Genomic DNA, 18,049 nt, shown 5'->3' on the forward strand with positions numbered 1-18,049 from the left:
AAAAAAATTATCCTTCAGCTGCCAGAAATGGAGTTTGGAAGAACTTCTCCAAACTCTGTGGGCTTTGGCCAATGGACCTTTTACTGTAACAAGTACATCAGAAGCCAATAAATTGGGGAAGAAGGTACACACTTTACCAAAAGATTTCTTGCTGAGCTAGACACTCTCCCACCATGCATCTTTAAACTGAGAGCAATTCGGACACATTTTAAATGGCTTCATTCACTTGAAAGTGAGAGCTGTCTGTTGCATTCAGAAAATCTGGTGAAGTGTACTTGATTTTGAAATCCTCAAAAATCATATCACATTCAAGCTAAAAAGGGCACTTGAGTCTTATCTCCTCCGTTTAAAGGAGATGACACAGCGACCTGGAGAAATTAAGTGACTTGGTGGCACCTCAAGGCTTTGTCTGCGGCAGGCCATCCAGTTTCCAGCTTTCTCCCATTACTGGGCGCCTTCTTTGCATCCCAACTACCCAACCGTCCCTGGTTAGGACTCTCTACCTGGTCCTCAGCTGCTGTCATGGATGCTTAATCATTGATCCCCTTCTGGGTATTTTTGGTATTGCTTTTTCCTGTTTTCATGGAAATTTTTCAAACATAAAGTTAGAGAATATAATATAAATAACTCCCATGTGCTCTCACCCAGCTTCTACAATTATTAACATATGGCCGATCTTCTTTTATGTACACCTAGCCCCAGATTCCCCTGCTGCACAGGTGATTTTAAAGGAAATCCAAATATCACGCAATTTCATCTGTAAACACTCCAAGTGTACCCATAGAAGAACCCTCTCATACATACATATATATCTACAATACAGTGAGCACAACTAAAAACAATGAACGCTAAGTCCTTAATATCCAATTTCCCCGATTGTCTGTCTGTCACTCTTTTGCAATTGATTTGTTAGAATAAGGATCCAGCGGAAGGTTGGGTTGCAGGTATCAGGCAGAATGATTAGCTGCTCATTCAAAGTTCTTGCATGAGGATGTTTGCTGACTGAGAGGGAATAAATTACATAAGAAAAATACTTTATGATAATTATAGATCACAGTTATCTATGCCTTTATACTTCCTAAGCTTCTTTGACCCATGACCTTCATGTCGGGAGATGTTATGGGATCCAATTAGTGGTCCATCAGAGACCACCTGTTTCCTGAAAACAACAAAGCACCATGATAACCTCCAACTCATTAAAATTCTAGCCTCTCCTTTTAAAAGGAGAGGCTCAAGAGATTCTCACCCTCTTGGAGACACTTTTTTCTTTTAGAGAAGCTCCTGTAACCTTCACAGGAAGCCTGTGAAGTAGGTGCCTTCGTTCTCATTCCACTGAGGAATCCCAGGCACAGAGGGGCTGAGACATTTCCTCAAGGTCACCCAGCACCAGCATTTAAACTCTGTAGTATACTGATATATTACACCACCTGTAATATACTAGTATCGATTACAAGGCAACTGTAATTTTCAGTGTTGAAAAGTCACCTTGATTAACTTCATCATTTTTCCTTTTTAGAATATGGCTTTGACTTATGAAATAAAATGCCATTTAAGGCAATTTCGACTCTTCAGACATTTCATCAGTGCGGATGTGATTTTTCTTTTGTCCGAATTCATGAAATTTTATACGACTTCCGACTAAATCATTAAGAGCTGAAAATAAATCCTAGACTCTGGACCTGTCCCACCTCCCCCAGCCAATGGCTAAGGTCACAGCGTCCCCGCCTTGGCCTGGTCCTGCTTACTCTGTCTTGGGCTTTCAGGAGCAATCAAAGCCCTTTTTAGAAAATATTTCCTGGTTGTCTGTGGCCTTGGATGGACAGAGTTTTCCACTAGGCTTTTTTTTTTTTTTTTTTTTTTTTCCAGCCACACTGGCCCTTAAGAAGATGTTACTCAAGACTCCACACCTACTTCAAACATGTTTAGGGGCCCTGGCTGGGTCCTTGGGTGCGACTGCCAGGAACCCTACGGGAGGTGGAGCCCCGGCTTGGGACCTGGCCTCTGTCTCGGTGCTGAGAGCCCGGGGGCCCACTGTCGCTGGGGGCGACTTTCTCAAAGGTCCCCCCACAACGTATCCTTGTCAGGCAGCCGCTGCTCCAGCTGCTTCTCCCATGTTTCTGTCCCTGATGGGATAACCCCCCCTTCTTTTTTTTTTAAGGGTTTTCTCCCCAAGTCTGTCTGTCAGGGAACAGCTGTGCTCTGATATTAGATAGAATGTTTTCTGTGCTCACCACGAGCTTAGGAACAAAAGGGTTTTAAGAACCCTGATAAATGAACAAGGTCCTTGGAAAGATGAAATGTTACCAGCATTGCAGACAATCACAATCCTTGTGCATCTCGAAGGCTTTGGCCTTTGCAAAGCAGAGGGCCGGGCGGGTATTTGGTGGTGGAGCCTTGGAGACTGGGGTTTTTTTCAGCCTCCGTCTGGACCCGACATGAGAAAGTTGGTTGGAAGGTGGCCTTTTCGCTGTCATCAAAGCCCTGAGCTGCTTTCCCACCGCTGCTTGTCCGGGGCCGAGGCCCCGTTGAAGGGGGTGGGTTTTGGGTATTCTGTCTGCACAGAGGCCATGGCTGGGGTTTCTGGTTTCTATGATCTTCCAGGTGGAGGTGTTGAGGTTCCATCCTCCCCCAAAGCGTGCCCAGCATCCTTGCTTACACGCTGCCCGCCTGCAGGGGCCAGGCTGAGCGCCGGACAGTGGCCTCTTCCATCTGCCAGTGATGTCTTGAGTCCCCACCCCTGACTTTCAAATGAGGAAAATGAACCTTGGGGAAGTTAACAGACTGGCCCAAGGTCCTAGCAAGCAAGGGGTGGAGCCAGCATTTAAACCCAGACTTGGGGGAGCCCAAAGCCTTGGCTTCTTTGGCAAAGGTGGCTTCCCTGGGTGTCTGGCCAGGGGCTCCTAGTCTGTTCCGTGGTCCCACTTCTATGGAGGACCTCCTTCTCACCAGAGCCTCTCTCCTTTCTCTAAACCCTTCTCCTCACCCCACCCTCCTCCATTCACACCCCTGAAGGATGTGCTCTGGTCCTTAATGCACCCTTTCAAGGTCATCCGACCCCAGCTTACTTGCTTTGGTTCACTTACTGCCCAGTCTGCTGCCCAACCCAGACATTCACTCCCCAGCCCAAGCTTCTTCCTGGTACCGCCCTGCATGGGAACAGAAAGGTCAGGGCGTGAAGTAAGATGACAGATGGAAAGAAAAGCCTCTCTCAGCCCGCGAGCTCTGTGAAATCCTTCATTATGGGATTTCCCTTGTCAGGGCTGCAAGGAGAAGCCCAAAGGCTCCAGCAAAAATCTATAACACATAAAGGAACTGTCCACACGGGAGCTGCTCATCACGGTGGAAACATATGACAAGCAGCCCCCAGGGTGAGGGTAGTGGGGGGGGTGGGCAAGGAGGAGGGGAGTGGAGAGGAAAGAAAAGAGGGAAATGACCAGCCTCATATTTCATTTCCTGCCTGTTGGCACCCTGCCTGCTCTCTCCTCTGCAGAGATCCGAAGGGCTTTTTAAACTGCAGCAGGAAGGATTTAGGTTAGACTCTAAGTAGCGCCTAGAGACCTGGGAATTGATCAAGGTACCTCCTTCTCTGGAAACTTGTAAGAGCAGGGTTCAGACTCACCACTGGGGGAGGTTAGGGGTGGGCTAGACCCACGACTTTGGTCCTGTGGATTCAGGAATGAGCCTCTTGCCTTTGGAGGGTTCTCTTCTCAAGCCAGGCGGGGTCAAGTTAATAAGTCCACCACACGAGAAACTTCCAAGAGGTGGGCACGTATGGAGCAAACCCCAGAAACTCCTGTCTGCAGCCACACGCGTGCACATCTCTTCCTCCTCTGCCCTCCTCCTTCCCAAGTTTTCTAATTTCCTTTACTCTCTGAAGCTTACATTACTCCTATGGAAAAACACAGACAGAGCATCTTTCCTTGGGGCTTTTCATGTCGATCAAAAGATTTGCCCAGGATACAGAATTGATCACAAAGCACATGTCTCCAGTAAGTTGGGGAGAAAACGGAGGGTGGGTTCTGGTGCCCAGACGTGGTGAGGCTGCCCAAGAGTGACGTCCTTTCCCACCGCTGCCCCGCAAGAGCTCCCTACACCTCCAGGTTCTTTCATGCAAAAGGGAGGCTGTGAAAAGTGCAAAGAAATTTTCACCGTGACCTCTGGGAGTATGTCGTGCCACCTGGAAAGGGTGTGGCAGTGGCAACGTGGCCTGGGGAAGGCTCCACGGCTTCCATGCCAGCGAACCAGCCGTGAGACCTTGGGCAAGTCATTTCACCCCGCTCTGGTCTCTGCTTCTCCTTTGGCCAAAAGGGGTTTATCTGAATTATTCTGGGGAACTCATGGGGATCAAGTGGAATAAAATTTAGAAAGTCCTTTACGAGGTTGAAAGTGACCCTTAAGTGTGATGGTTGCTATTCTGGGTTTCAGAGAGCAACGGGCGAGGAATAGAAACAAACAATAGGCCACCCACCCTCTCCTGCCAGGATTTGCCAGGGCCCTGTCGTGGCAGTGACCGTGCCCTGCCAGAAGCCGTGGGAGGAGAGGGGGTGCTGAAGCCAGCAGCATTTGGAACCGTGGCTGGTGAAAACACCCACCTCCCTGCTTGCCGGGCTGCTCCAAACCCCAGGAAAGGCAGAGCTTCTGTGGAAACTTAAGCCGTGCCTGCTGGACCAGACTGGGGTGGGAGTTGGCCGCACCTGCCAAATGGTGGGCTTGGAGGGGGAGCGACAGCTGGAGGGTAGAGAGCTGGGTGGGGTGGGGTCGGAGCCCTTCCTGTGCCAGCCCTGCCAGGCCTGGGCACTGCTGCCTGCTCCCAGCACAGCCAAATGGTAGCGGGGCGGGGAGGGGCGCTCTGAGTGGGGGCAGGGTGGGGCTTGGAGAGCCTGTGTGTGGGATGCTGGAGAGGTCTGGGTACTCTCCAGGTGTGCACTGCCCATCGAGACCAGATGGGGGACTGAGTCCAGCCTGCCTGTCTTGGCTGCGTGTCCTCCAGTGGAAGATGCTTGTTGCTTGGCTAGAATCTCCCGAAAAGACCACGGACTCACGTGCTGCTCCTGGTGTACAAAGATCCCGCCTAGACCCATGCCCTCAATCCTACTTCCCCTTCCTCAACGTGCATCTCACCTTATGAGACCTGGCCACAGACAAGTCTCAAGACAGACGACCCACATGGAAACGTCTGAGCGGCTGTTCTCCAAGAAATCTTTTAAAAATCACAGGAATTGAGGAGAGTCTGAGTGCTGTATGTGTTCAGTATTTTCTCTGCTTTGAAAACAAAACCAGAATCATAAATGAGCACGGCTGGGAGGGTTCTTGAGACCACTGGCTCTAAGCCCCATCTGCGTGGGTGAGGAAGCCGGAACCCACAGGGTAGGTAGGGCCAGCGCTGCAGGACAGCCCGTCTCCTCTTCCTCTTGAAAACTTTGATTCATACGCCCTTTTACGCAGAAACCAAGCCACTCACTACGCTCCCCTCACCCCATAGCAGCTCAGCTCCACACTCAGATTTCTGCCCAGTTGCTATTTTTGTGTACCTGCTGGGTGTGTCCTTTTTGTATGTGTCACTATGTACGTTTTAATGACTTATTTCCCCTATTAACCTATAAGCTAGAAAAAATTGAGTCCTTTGGGTTTCTTCTTGTAAACTCCACACTAATGCCTCATTACCTAGTGACCTCGGACTAAACGGCCCCCGGCACCCATCTCAGGGGTCCTCCGACCCCCTAACCAGGGTTCAAATCCTGACTCTGCTACTTCCCAGCCATGTGACCTTGGGCACATGGCTGATTCCCTCTAGAAGTGGCACCCAGGGAGGGCGTCAGTCCTCGTCATTGCCATACCCACCCCCAAACACACAATGTGTAAAGTGAAAACAATGTATGGCGAAACCCAGCTTCAGGACGAATCCCCGGGGTACCTCCGCAACCATAAATTTCAACGATTAAAATCTGGCAGGTGCCACCGCTCCCTCACTTTCAATTTCCTCATCTGTAAAAGGGAGAAGATGATATCTTCCAGGGTCATTGGGAAAGTTCAGTAAGACAGTCCATGTAAAGCACTTAGCACTTGGAAAACTGTTCAGTATGTGTGAGCTCACGTACTCACTGGGGCTAGGGGTCCAATGACAAACAAAACCTGGTCCCCACCCTCAAATGCTCACAGAGGCAGAGAGGAGGCTGACAGGTGGTCCAATGACGGCTGTGTGGGACTTCCCCGGAGGTCTAGTGGTTAGGACTCCACGTTTCCAATGCACGGGGCGCGGGTTCGATCCCTGGTCGGGGAACTAAGATCCCCCGTGCCATGTGGAATGGACAAAAATTTTTTTTTAAATTAAAAAAAAAAATGATGACTGTGTGATGAGATGGATGGAGTAACAGAGGGATGAAAAGGAGAGCATTAACCAGAGGAGGGGGTGCTACGTCCGGAAAGAGGTCTGGGGAGATTTCACAGAGCCGGAGCAAGAAAGTGGAGCATAATAGGAGTTTCCTGGGCAGACGTGTGAGTATCGCACTAGCCCGAAAGAACATCCTGTAAGAGACCAGAGGCTTTAAACATCATGACGCCTCCAGGGAGTGTAAGTGACTGAGGGGAGTGAGAAGCGGCCGGCAAGGGGACAGCTTTGAGCCAGCAAGAGTTGGCTTCCGCTCACGGCTGCACCCCTGACCAGCCGCACGTGCAACAGCCTTTACCTCTCGGAGCCTCCGTTTCCTCATCTGTAAAAAAGGCAGGATAACAGGACAATTACTCGCAATAATAAACGCCGTGGCGCCTACTTGGCAGCCTGTGCGCAGGGCGTTCTAAGCTTCCGCAAAGGTCTGGGCTCTGTCTGGAAGCTGTGGGATTGCGGGCTGGGCGAACCGCAGCGGAGATGGGAAGTCTTCAGGAAAACGCCAGGAGGGGCTGAACCACTAACGGCAGGGGTGGGGATGCCGGTGTGGATGGGCTTGGGGGCAAAATCGACTGTTTGTGAAACTTAAATGAGGTGAGTGATGGGGAAGAGTGTTGAGGGTGAAGCCCTTTACCAACTAGAGTTATACAGGCGTGTGTGTGTGTATTAAAGGAAAGAGATGGAGAGTACACAGCAAGCACACGAGAGACCTGGCATCATTATTCCTCTTATCATTACTGAGTTTTCCTTCTGGAGGGAAAACTGGCCCATCCTGCTCCTTTCCAGGATGAATAACCTGAGGCCCAGAGAAGCAAAGCCATCCCCCCAGGACCCCGGGGGGGGGGGGGGAGTAGGGCTGGGGTGCAATTGGCCAGCGGAGGGACTGAAACAAGTACTGGGGACTCCTTGGGCCAGTGAAGCCAACGACCTTGGCTCAGTGGCCCCAGGTAGACACTACTGTACATTTTGGTTTTAAAAGCCATGTTATGTGCTATTTAAATCAGTCTTAAAATGTTGTGTCCTGCAGAAGGGACATGGACCGTTTTATGAGAGACCAGTTGACGTCACAGGCCAGAATCTAAAAACTGCTACTCAGTGTCTAGGAAGGTAAAACTGTGTCCAGAGGGGTGACCGTGCAAGCCCAGAGCCCTGAGGGGCACCGGTCACACCTCAGGCAAATGTTTCTGTGACCTCCATCTCATGGCCTGCTTTGTGACACCAGTCACTGGGACACTGGGAGGTTCCTGCTTGGCTGGGGTGGGGGGCGGTCAGATAGAGGTGGGAGGGAGAGAGAGAGAGAGAGAGAGAGAGAGAGGGAGTACATTTTTGTCCACGGAAAAAACTGGAAAGTCCCCTCCACGGGGTACCCCCCGGATGGTAGAGCTGAGTACCACACATTTTAATATTCTATAGATTCAGGAAAGTCAGCTGCAAGGAAAGAATCACCTAGTTCTCCAGAGCCCGGCAGAGTGGGTTTGAGATCCTTCATGACTTTGTATTATTGTAGCCAGTTCTTCCTTAGGCTCCCTTAGGCTAGTGGGGATGCTCTAGGGCTCTGATCTGACAGATGACGGGTGATAGCAGGAAAGCTGGTGTGGTCCACAGGCAGTGAGCTGGCTCTTCTCAGGGAAGCAGGGAGAGTGTAATCCCAGGCTGTTTCCTTGCTCTTGGCAGAGCGTTGCTTGGTGGGTGGGCGCTGGGTAGCCCGGGTGCTTCGCAGAAGCCCGTCCACCCCACCCTCCTTGGAAGGATAAGAGGAAGGTGAGTTTGGTGATTCTGGTTCCACGTCCAAGGGTCATGGCTGCATCGGGTGAAGATCACTGGCACTCAGGAGATGAGGGGAGTAGCAGCTGCTTGCGGAACCCATGGAGCTGCAAAGAACCTTCCATGTGAGGATCCCAATGGCATGTGTGGTGGGGAGGCACAGAGGAAGTGGGGGAGGGGGTGGCATGAAGGATGCTGGGATAAAGCCACTGCTGGGAGCTAGCTGTGCCAATGCTCTGAGCCCCGTGACTTTCTGAGGGCCACGGGGTGCTTCTCTGGAGAGCTTCTGAGGAGGGAGGAGGTAGACGGGGGGTGAGGGGAGGTGGTGCCCCAAACCCTGCCCGACAGAACTGCTGACATAACAAGAATCCTCATGACCTGCTGTGGGGAGACCCTTCCAAAGAGGAAGCAGTTTTAAACATTCATTTGACAAACCACGTGTTTGTGCCGGGTGGACACGTTTACAAAGGATGCTAACTCTCTATGCTTTGTTCCAGGTTAAAAATAAAATCTCGGGTGGCAGATTTGGAGCCCATCTTCACAAGGGTATTGAAGGAGATTCCAGAAAGGGGAGACCCTCTTGCCCAAGGTCTCTTCCTTAGGCTGTCACTCCTGCCCGTCTCTAGTGGACAAGAGAGCAGAGCCATGGGATAGGAAGAGGGGCCGGGTGGGTTCGCAACGATCTCTGGCCTGGCTTCCGCTTCTCTTCTGGGTCCATTGAGCCTCCTGGGAAACCGTAACTCAGTCCCCCTGCCCATTTGGCAATATGGGTGATCTTTCCCAAGGGTGGGACTGGCCACTTCCTCTAGCCGGGTTCCAAGCAGCCTTCTCCCCCTGGGTCTGATCCTCCGGCCATGGGTCAGGACGATTCACATCATCGCTGCTTGATCTCATGGTCCCCAGGATCCAACATTGCCTCCTGCACACAGTAATGGCCTCTCCTAGCTTAAAGGGGAGATGGCCCATTTGTGATGGTCTGATTCAGAGTGTGGACAAATAAGGAAGCTCTGCCTTTCCAACACAGAGACGAGTCTGCTGGCCACTCTCCCCCACCCTCAGCATAAGATATACCAAGAGCATCTCCTGGGTTCGGTGTAGAGATGAGGGTGAAAGAGACAGGAAACAAAGGTCCCAGCATCCATACTCCCCACAGCTCAGAGTCTCTGGCTGGACGCACATATAAAACTAACTGTAGCACTGGGGGATGAATGGGGCCCTGGGAATGTAGAGGATGGGGAGACTCCCCACCCCAGCAGGTGGGCAGGGAATCGGGAAAGCTGAGAGGAGGAGGGATTTGATTCAGAATTTGGAGGACAGTGGGATTTTGGTAGGGAGAGACGGGCGTGGCGCTCCCAGCAGGATTTGAGCCACGGTCTGGGGACAAGAAACGCTGAGTGTGAGGAATGGCAAATATTAAATCACCGAGCCGTGGATGTTTGGGGAGGTGGGTGGTTAGAGTGAGGATTAGAGTGAGAGTGTGGAAGTCGCTATTGGAGAGACGGGGGCTCCATAAAGACTATGGAGGACACTAATTCTACCCTAAAGATTTTGGCTTTTATCCTCCGGGTACTATAGCCCCACTGAGTGTCAAGGGCTTAAGCAACACTGTCTGTCCCCGTGTGCACCTTCTTTTCTCTAAGAAGCCTGCTAGAGCCAGGGGTTCAGCCTGGTTGAAGCTAACCGGCCGGCTGTGCAACGGCCCTGTGGCCACAGCGCTCTCTGTGAGCTCTGTAAGCACATCGGCCCGGGTGAACCACAGAGGAGCTGGTGTGGTCGTACTTGGGGTGCAGGAGCACAGTGGCCGGCAGAGCCAAGACGCAGCCAGACCGAGGTCCAGGAGCAATTCGGTAACTTGGTGCGGTGAAAAGAATAATAGGACCCAAAGCTCAGGCTGCCCAAGCCCCTGTTGGTTCTGTTGTGACCAAGATTAGTGTGTTTGCATGGACAACTCATTCAGCATGCGCATCGCACACCGGGCCCTGAGCTGGACGTGGAAATGCAGAAGGAAGGGACCCAGGCCCATCCTCAGGGATGCGCACAGGCTAGACAGAGAAAGAAGTCGTTTCAGTACCATATCGTGTGTCCTACGTTCCTTCCACCTGTGACTATCCGTGGCCTTGTTCTGTGCCTGTTTCTATAACCCAGGCCTAGCTGAAGGCCAGGGTGCTGGGCCACCGGGCACAAGTCCATGGGCTCATTTCTCTCCAGATGCAGGGGATCCCAGGATCTCTGCTTCCTGACCTCCCCCAGTCCACAGGCCTCTTCCCTGCACAGTCACAGAAAACCTGGGAATCGGAATTTGAACAGAAGCCATCAGTAAGGGGTGTGTAGTGTATGCCATGGGTACATTCCTTATATATGTGCCAGAAAAGGCCTTGATTCTGCCAATGGCTCTTATCTCATGGCCTGCCCTGAAAAGGGGGGTTTTGCTGTGATTTTTCTCCAAGATTGTGGCCGCCCTCCGGATACATGGACTCCCAAGGGTCAAGGAAAACCCCACTGTCTCAATGGGGAACCAGGACACACAGAGTTCAGCAGAACAGACAGAGCCTTGGGTTCAAAAAAATACAGAAAGGCTCTTGGAGAAGGAAAGTACCCGAGACCCAGGGCAGGAGTCCATCACCCACCTCCCTGACTCAGCCCAGCTCTGCACTGCTGCCCAGGCCACGTTCCTTATGCAAACCAGATTCTACCTCACTACCACCCCCTCTGCCTCTGCTCCTGCCACCCCTGGGGTCAGTCTGCACTTGGGCTGGTCTCTGCTTTGGAAATGCCAGACCCTTCTCTCCATCAGTCCCTGTCACCCCCCGCCAAACCCAACTTCCAAGACGCTTTCGGGACTGATCCTTCGTGCCACTGATCACTCCATTTTCCAGCATGTGCTCAGTACTCACACTCTTGGCCTCTCTCCACCTGGTGTCCCCTCTCAGGGCCTTATTCCTGAGCTATGTGACTAGTGAGGGGACTCAGAGGGGATGGCCTAGACAATGGTCCCCCTGCTGGGGCACCCAGACACAGGGGGTGTGCCAGATGTGTGGGTCAGGAAGAAAATGGTAAACTTCTATTTATTTTAAAAAATACTATTGTGGGACTTCCCTGGCGGTCCAGTGGTTAGGACTCCACACTTCCACTGCAGGTGGAGCGGGTTCAATCCCTGGTCGGGGAACGAAGATTCCGCGTGCTACACGGTATAACCAATAACAACAACAAAAAATACCATTGTAAGGCAAGGGCTTGAAAGTAATCGTGTATCGGTATTTGTTCATAAATCCCATTACTATGGAAGGTGTTAGTAATAGGAGAAGCTAACTAATAGGGGTATATGGGAACTCTGTGAACTGTCTTTACAAATTTTCTGTAAGTCTAAACTTTTTCTAAAATAGAAAGTTCGGAACTTTCCTGGTGGCGCAGTGGTTAAGAATCCGCCTGCCAATGCAGGAGACTCGGGTTCAAGCCCTGGTCCAGGAAGATGCCACATGCCCCGTGTGCCACAACTTCTGAGCCTGTACTCTAGGACCCGTGAGCCACAACTACTGAAGCCCGCGCGCCTAGAGCCTGTGCTCTGCAACAAGAGAAGCCACAGCAACGAGAAGCCCACGCACAGCAACGAAGACCAAAAGCAGCCAATAATAATAATAATAAATAAAAATAAAAGTTAGTCAAAATTATCATCCTTCTCATAGTGTACATTTGTGTACGTAAAATGATGTACACAACGTTATTATAAAAGGACAACTTAGTAGGTTCAGGTGCATGACAGCAGGACTCAGGTTAAGTGGAAGTGTCCAGAGGCAGATGGCCCAGGCTGGTAAGAGGTCCGTGCTCCACCAGGCTGTCCAGAGTTCCAGGCTCCTCCTCTGTTGCCTCGCCTTTGCTAGATCTTATCCTTCTTCTCCACAAAGTCCAGGATGGCTTGTTACCAAGTCCATGCTCCGGGGGCAGCCTGTGGGAAGTGGGGGGGAGGGGGGCAGGGTCCCGAATTTAGCCGTCCCCTGCCCTCCAGTTCCATTGGCCAGAACTTCATCCAAATGGCTAAGCCTAAACTTCTCGGGCATGGAAAGTACAGTCTTCATTGTGGATGGCTATGTGTCCAGCTAAAATTTAGGGGTTTCAATACCGTAGAAGAATGGAAAATGGTTAACGGGAGACCACTAGCATTCTTTGCCACAATTGACGATTTCATTTAATGTAGGACTTAGAAGTAGGTAGGTATGCATATATTGAAGGCACCGCTCAATTTAAAAAACTGACCGGGGCGCGTAATCAAAACCATTTAGGCCACCGTTTAAGATGCTAGCGGGGCCACAGTTTGCATTTCTGGCCCCGGCTTCCGGGACTCTGACCAGTGGTTTTACTCCAAGGTCTGATGAACATGTGTAAGTTTCTGCCGGTTGGTTTCAGACCCCAAAGCCTCATGTCCTTTGGGTCTGTTTCCCAGGTCCTCTGGTGTGCCAGGAGCCGATCTGCTTTCATTAAAGGATCTTCCTTTCAGTCTGGGAGGCCGAGGGAGTGAGGAAGAGGGGTGAGGAAGGACAAGGCCAGCGTCTGACAGAGGTGGGCAGAGAAAGAAACAATGCCAGATAAAGGAGAAGGAAGATAAAGAGAAAGAGAGTGGCTAGACGTTGGGCCTGGAGCCCAGCAGAGAAGGCGGCTGAGGATGAGAGAGGCCAAGCAGCGGGGAGGGCCACCGAGTGAGATGGCCCCAAAGAAAGTGGACATTTATCTGGGGGCCGGTGAGGTCACTTACCCTATGTAGGTGGGGAAGGCGAGGGGGGCACATCCTGCTTTGCCAAGGTCATTCTGCCCTGGAGGTCATCTGGGAAGGGAACGGGGAGGGGAGCTTCTGCAGGTGGGTGGAGGGGGTGGGTCACTTCTGCACCTGCTGCACCTACCCTCTGCTCACACATGGGACAGACTGTGTGCAGGCCTTGCCTTTATTTGTACAAGTGAATTTCCTTCTGGATCTGTGTTTTTGTCTCCCAGCAGACCACAGATGTCCCCAAATACTTCCCACCTCGAGCTTGGAAGGATAGAGGTTCAAGCCAAGTGCAATGGGAACATTTACATGCCAGAGATAACTTCTACCTGGGGGAAAGCGGGAGGGCTTCCTGGAGGAGGTGGCAGTCTTGAAGGACAGGAGGAGACGCTTTAACAAGTAGAGATGGGATGGGGAGGAAGAACACCACGGTAGAGGGACCCCTGTGATCAAAGGCAGCAAAGCACAGGAGCCAAGCGGGGAGGGAGAAGGGCACCGGGGAGCTGCCTGCGTGGTAACAAGAAAGCAACAAAGTGACTTCCCTGGAGGTACAGCTGACAGACACAGCTCTGTGTATCGTGTTCTGCCTACAGAAGATAGGTCAGGACCAGGTGGCAGGGCCCCGGTCTGACAATGGACAGCATTCTGTAAAGCCTCTGTCCTGGAGGCCCTGGACATGTGGCTTCCATATCTGCAGAGGGACACTTCTTTCTCATCTTGAGGGTCAAAGCTTCCCAAGTCTTGGACACTGGGGTCATCCCGGCCACCATAGGGTAGCTGTCAATCACACAGGTAGATAGTCAACCAACAAAGAGTGATTCCCTCCCACTCTTCCCATCGCCTTCTGCCTTCTTCTACTGTCATTGATTTCTGTATGCATTTCATTCCACGTCTGTGTATTTTTTCTGGAATCTTCCATTCCGTGAACTTGCAAGACACAGGGGCTCTAATTCTCTCCCGCCCCCAACAGTGCCCTTCCTCTGTCTCCTTGCTCTTCCTTTCCCTCTCTTACTCCTTAACCATTGGCCTCCCCTTTGCTTTTTTCCTCCCTGCACACCTTGTTGGCGTTATTGTCGCCTTTGTCATGTAGCTATTTCTCTGCATAGATGGTGCATTGGTTGAAATACTTAGCAGAGCAAGGAACGGAGACCTTGACTCAAGGGGCTTAAGTAAAGAGGACATTTATCATCACACAGCGAGGAGTCCTGCGCTTGTTTCTGGAGTTGGATAATTTGATGGCTCAGTATCATCAGACACCCCCTTTCTTTCCATCATGCTGCTCTGCTACCCTTAGCACGTTGATTTTTGCCCTTAGGCTTTTCCCCTCATGGTCACAAAAGGGCTGCCGAGCTTCAGGCCATGGCTCCGCACAGAGCCACATCTAGAGGCAGGCGAAGGGAAGATTCTCTTTGCTCTCTTTTTGAAAAAAGAGATGACTCCTAGAATTTTCCAGAATCCTCCTTGCAGACATCCCCTTGCATTTCATTGTCCAGAATCATATTACATTCCCACTCTTAAACACAGATTAGGGGAATGGAATTCCCTAGGATTGTATTGGGCTAATCCAGGTTCACCCACGGCGCTGGGGTCCAGCCTCCTCTGCAAGCATGACCGCTCCACATGTGAACAAAAGTGGGGTGCAGTTAGCTAAAAGGAAGGGGGAAATTGTTGTTGGGTCATCAACAGCGTCTGCTGCAGACGGTGACCAGATCTTTGTCTCCAACTCAGATGTTCCTCCTAAATCCAACTGTGTGTCTTCAACTTCCTTCTGATATTTCCATTTAAGTATCTTGAGACGGCTAAGATTTACCATGCCCCCAGTTGAGCACCTGCCTCAGAACAGCTCCCTCCCCTGATCCCTCTGTTCTCATGGTCTCCAAGGCTGGCCTCTTCCAGCTGGTCTTTTCCCTCTGCCCTTTCTTTGTCCTGATACCTGTCACTACTAAGAATACCAATGCCGTTGATTAAAGGGGAGATTTGGTCTTTGGGGTTGCCCAAGTCAACCAGAGATGGGAAATTGTTTTTCCCTTGCATACCTCCTTCAGTTAGGAACAGTTGCCTGGAGCCCTGTGTGAGACAGACTCTCAGGTGAGTCTGGGCTCTGGGAGAAAGTGTCTTGATGGATTAGCAAGTCTGTCTTGGACACTGGAGAATAAACTAGTGAGATGCTTGCCATGTATTTGCCATCCCTGTGCTGGGGCTGGTTTAGGGAAAGTAGAAGGATCAACAGTGGAGGAAAATTAACAGCCATAATAAGGTTAGTACTTGTTAACACCGATGGAGCACAAACTATATACCAGGTGCTGTGATGAGAACTTCACGTCGATTGTCTCATTTGATAATCCCAATAACCCTGAGAGGTAAGGACCGTCATTACTCCCCTCGGAATAGCGGAGACTTAATTAAGTAACTGGCCAAAGTGATGCAGCTAGCAAGTGGAAGAGGCAGGATTCAGTCTGGCCCTTGCTAACTAAGTAACCGGAGTGCTGGACCAACATCCTCTTTTCACCTCATTAAGACACTTCTCTAGAACCTGAAATGTGGGCACAAACCACCCATGGCCCTTGTTAAAATGCACATTCTGATTGAGTATTAATATATCCAGGTTGGGGTCTGAGATTCTTCGTTTCTAGGTTCTTTTTTTTTTTTTTTTGGAATTAGCATTTAAAAAAATTAAAGTACATTTGATTTGCAATATCCTATTAGTTTCAGGTGTGGAGATTCTGCATTTCTATATTCCCAGGAAATGCTGATGGTCGTGTCCATGGACCACACTCTGAGAAGTGAGGCCTTAGAAGGTGAGCCCCATCAGAGCAGGGGCTTTGCCTGCTTCCCATGGCTCCTGGGAACACGGCTCATCTATTTCCCAGTCCACCTGGTGGTGAGATGTCTGTGCTGAATGCGTCAGAGTGACTTACACCACTTACAGACCTGGTCCATAGATGCACCCCATGAATCCTCCCTCCATCCTCTCTTCCCCTGTCTGGCAGCTGCGTGTCGATAGCCAGGCATCCTTGGAAGCCATGTTGAGTCAGCCTGGGTCCCTGAATGATGCTGTGGAGGTGCTCCGCAGCCCCAGTTCCAGGTGCACTTTAAGTGAATGCGAAACTTCTCTTGCCTTAAGGAACTGAGAGCTGGTGCTCTAGTAGCTAGCATTATCTTAAATGATGCCGTTCCCCATTTTTCAGATGAGGAAGCTGAGGTCAAGAACAGTACAGGGGGGGCTATCCCTGGTGGCGCAGTGGTTGAGAGTCCGCCTGCCGATGCAGGGGACGCGGGTTCGTGCCCCGGTCCGGGAGGATCCCACGTGCCGCGGAGCGGCTGGGCCCGTGAGCCATGGCCGCTGAGCCTGCGCGTCCGGAGCCTGTGCTCCGCGGCGGGAGAGGCCACGGCAGTGAGAGGCCCACATACCGCAAAAGAAAGAGAGAGAAAGAGCCAGAACCAGAACCAGAGTTTCCAACTTCTGCCGCTGGCCTTCTCCTGGACCGCAGCGGGGACTCACCTCACGTCCTCTGAAGGCTTTCTCACCCTGCCTGTTCCCTGCTCTTCCCCTTGGCCTTCTAGCGCTGAGGCTGGAGCAGACAGAGGGTCAGCAGGACAGAGGCAGGCAGAGTGGGGAGACCCAGCTGTAAGAAGGAACAGCCCTGAGAACACTGACGATGGGGGCCAGGCTGCTCCCAGGCAAGGGCTCCTGTGACGGTCTTCTCTGTAGCTGCCAGGACTGGACTCCACGACGGGATTTCTGGCATTCAGATGCATGCTATGTCTTTCTCAGAAACAGGGCTAGTATCCCAGGAGCTTTTCAGCTCTGTTCTTAGGAGATCCTTGGAGCTCCCTCTCCCTCCTCAGGTTGAAGACCCCACACGAAACTCCTGGGGTGGGGGCGGGGGTGTCTACCATCAACTCTTCATTGCCCTTGGGACAGAAAGAGGAACTCCACCAAAATTTAAAAATTTGAAAGTGAAAAGACAACCCACAGAATGGGAGCGAGTATTTGCCAATCATATATCTGATAAGGGGTTAATATACCAATATATAAAGAACTCCTGAAACTCAACAACAAAATACCCCAAACAACCCAATTTAAAATTGGGCAAAGGGTTTGAACAGACATCTCTCTAAAGAAGTTATACAAATGGCCAATAAACACATCAAGAGAGGCTCAACATCATTAGTCATTAGGGAAATGTAAATCAAAACCACCATGAGATACTACTTCCTACCCGTTAGGGTGGCTATTATAAAAAAAAAAAAAAAAAGGAAACTAGCAAATGACGGAGAGGATGTGGAGCTACTGGAACACTTGTGCGTTTTGCTGACATCACGTGCACGTGTCTAGCTGCTACGGAAAACAATTTAGTGGTCCCTCAAAGAGCTAAACGTAAAGTTACCACGGAATCCAGCAATTCCACTCCTAGGGATATATGTATATACCCAGAGGAACTGAAAGCAAGGACTCAAACAGATACAAGAGCAGCCTTATTCACAAGAGCCAAAGAGGAAACAATTCAAGTCTACCTCAAGAGAGAATGGATAAACAACATGTGTTCTATCCATAGAATTGGCTATTATCCAGCCACAAAAAACCGTGTAAATCGTCTACACTTCAATAAAAAAAAAAGAATGAAGTTATGACACGCGCTACGACGTGGATGGGTTTTGAACGCATCGTGCTAAAGTAAATTCGGACGTACAGAAAAGGGCAAACGCCGTGTGATTTCACTTATATGAAGCACCGAGAGCAGATTCCTAACGACGGGAGGTGGATTAGAGGTAACCAGGGGGCTAGGAGGGATGCGCGGAGATCCACTGTCTGTCTGTGAATTTCTTATGGGGATCTGTTGTTTAATGGGTCGAGTTTCCATTTGGAGTAATGAAAAAGTTTTGGAGCTGGATAGTGGGGATGGTTACCCAACATGGTGAATGTAATTAATGCCATTGGACTATACACTTCAAATGGTTAAAATGGGGACTTCCCTGGTGGTCCAGTGGTTAGGACTCTGCAGTTCCACTGCAGGGGGCACGGGTTCGATCCCTGGTTGGGGAACTGAGGTCCTGCATGCTGCGTGGCACAGCCAAAAAAAAAAAATTTTTTTTAATGGTTAACATGTATATTTTACCACAATAGGAAAACATATGGAGGT

Source organism: Phocoena sinus, chromosome 10, assembly GCF_008692025.1.
Source record: "Phocoena sinus isolate mPhoSin1 chromosome 10, mPhoSin1.pri, whole genome shotgun sequence".
Taxonomy (NCBI): domain Eukaryota; kingdom Metazoa; phylum Chordata; class Mammalia; order Artiodactyla; family Phocoenidae; genus Phocoena; species Phocoena sinus.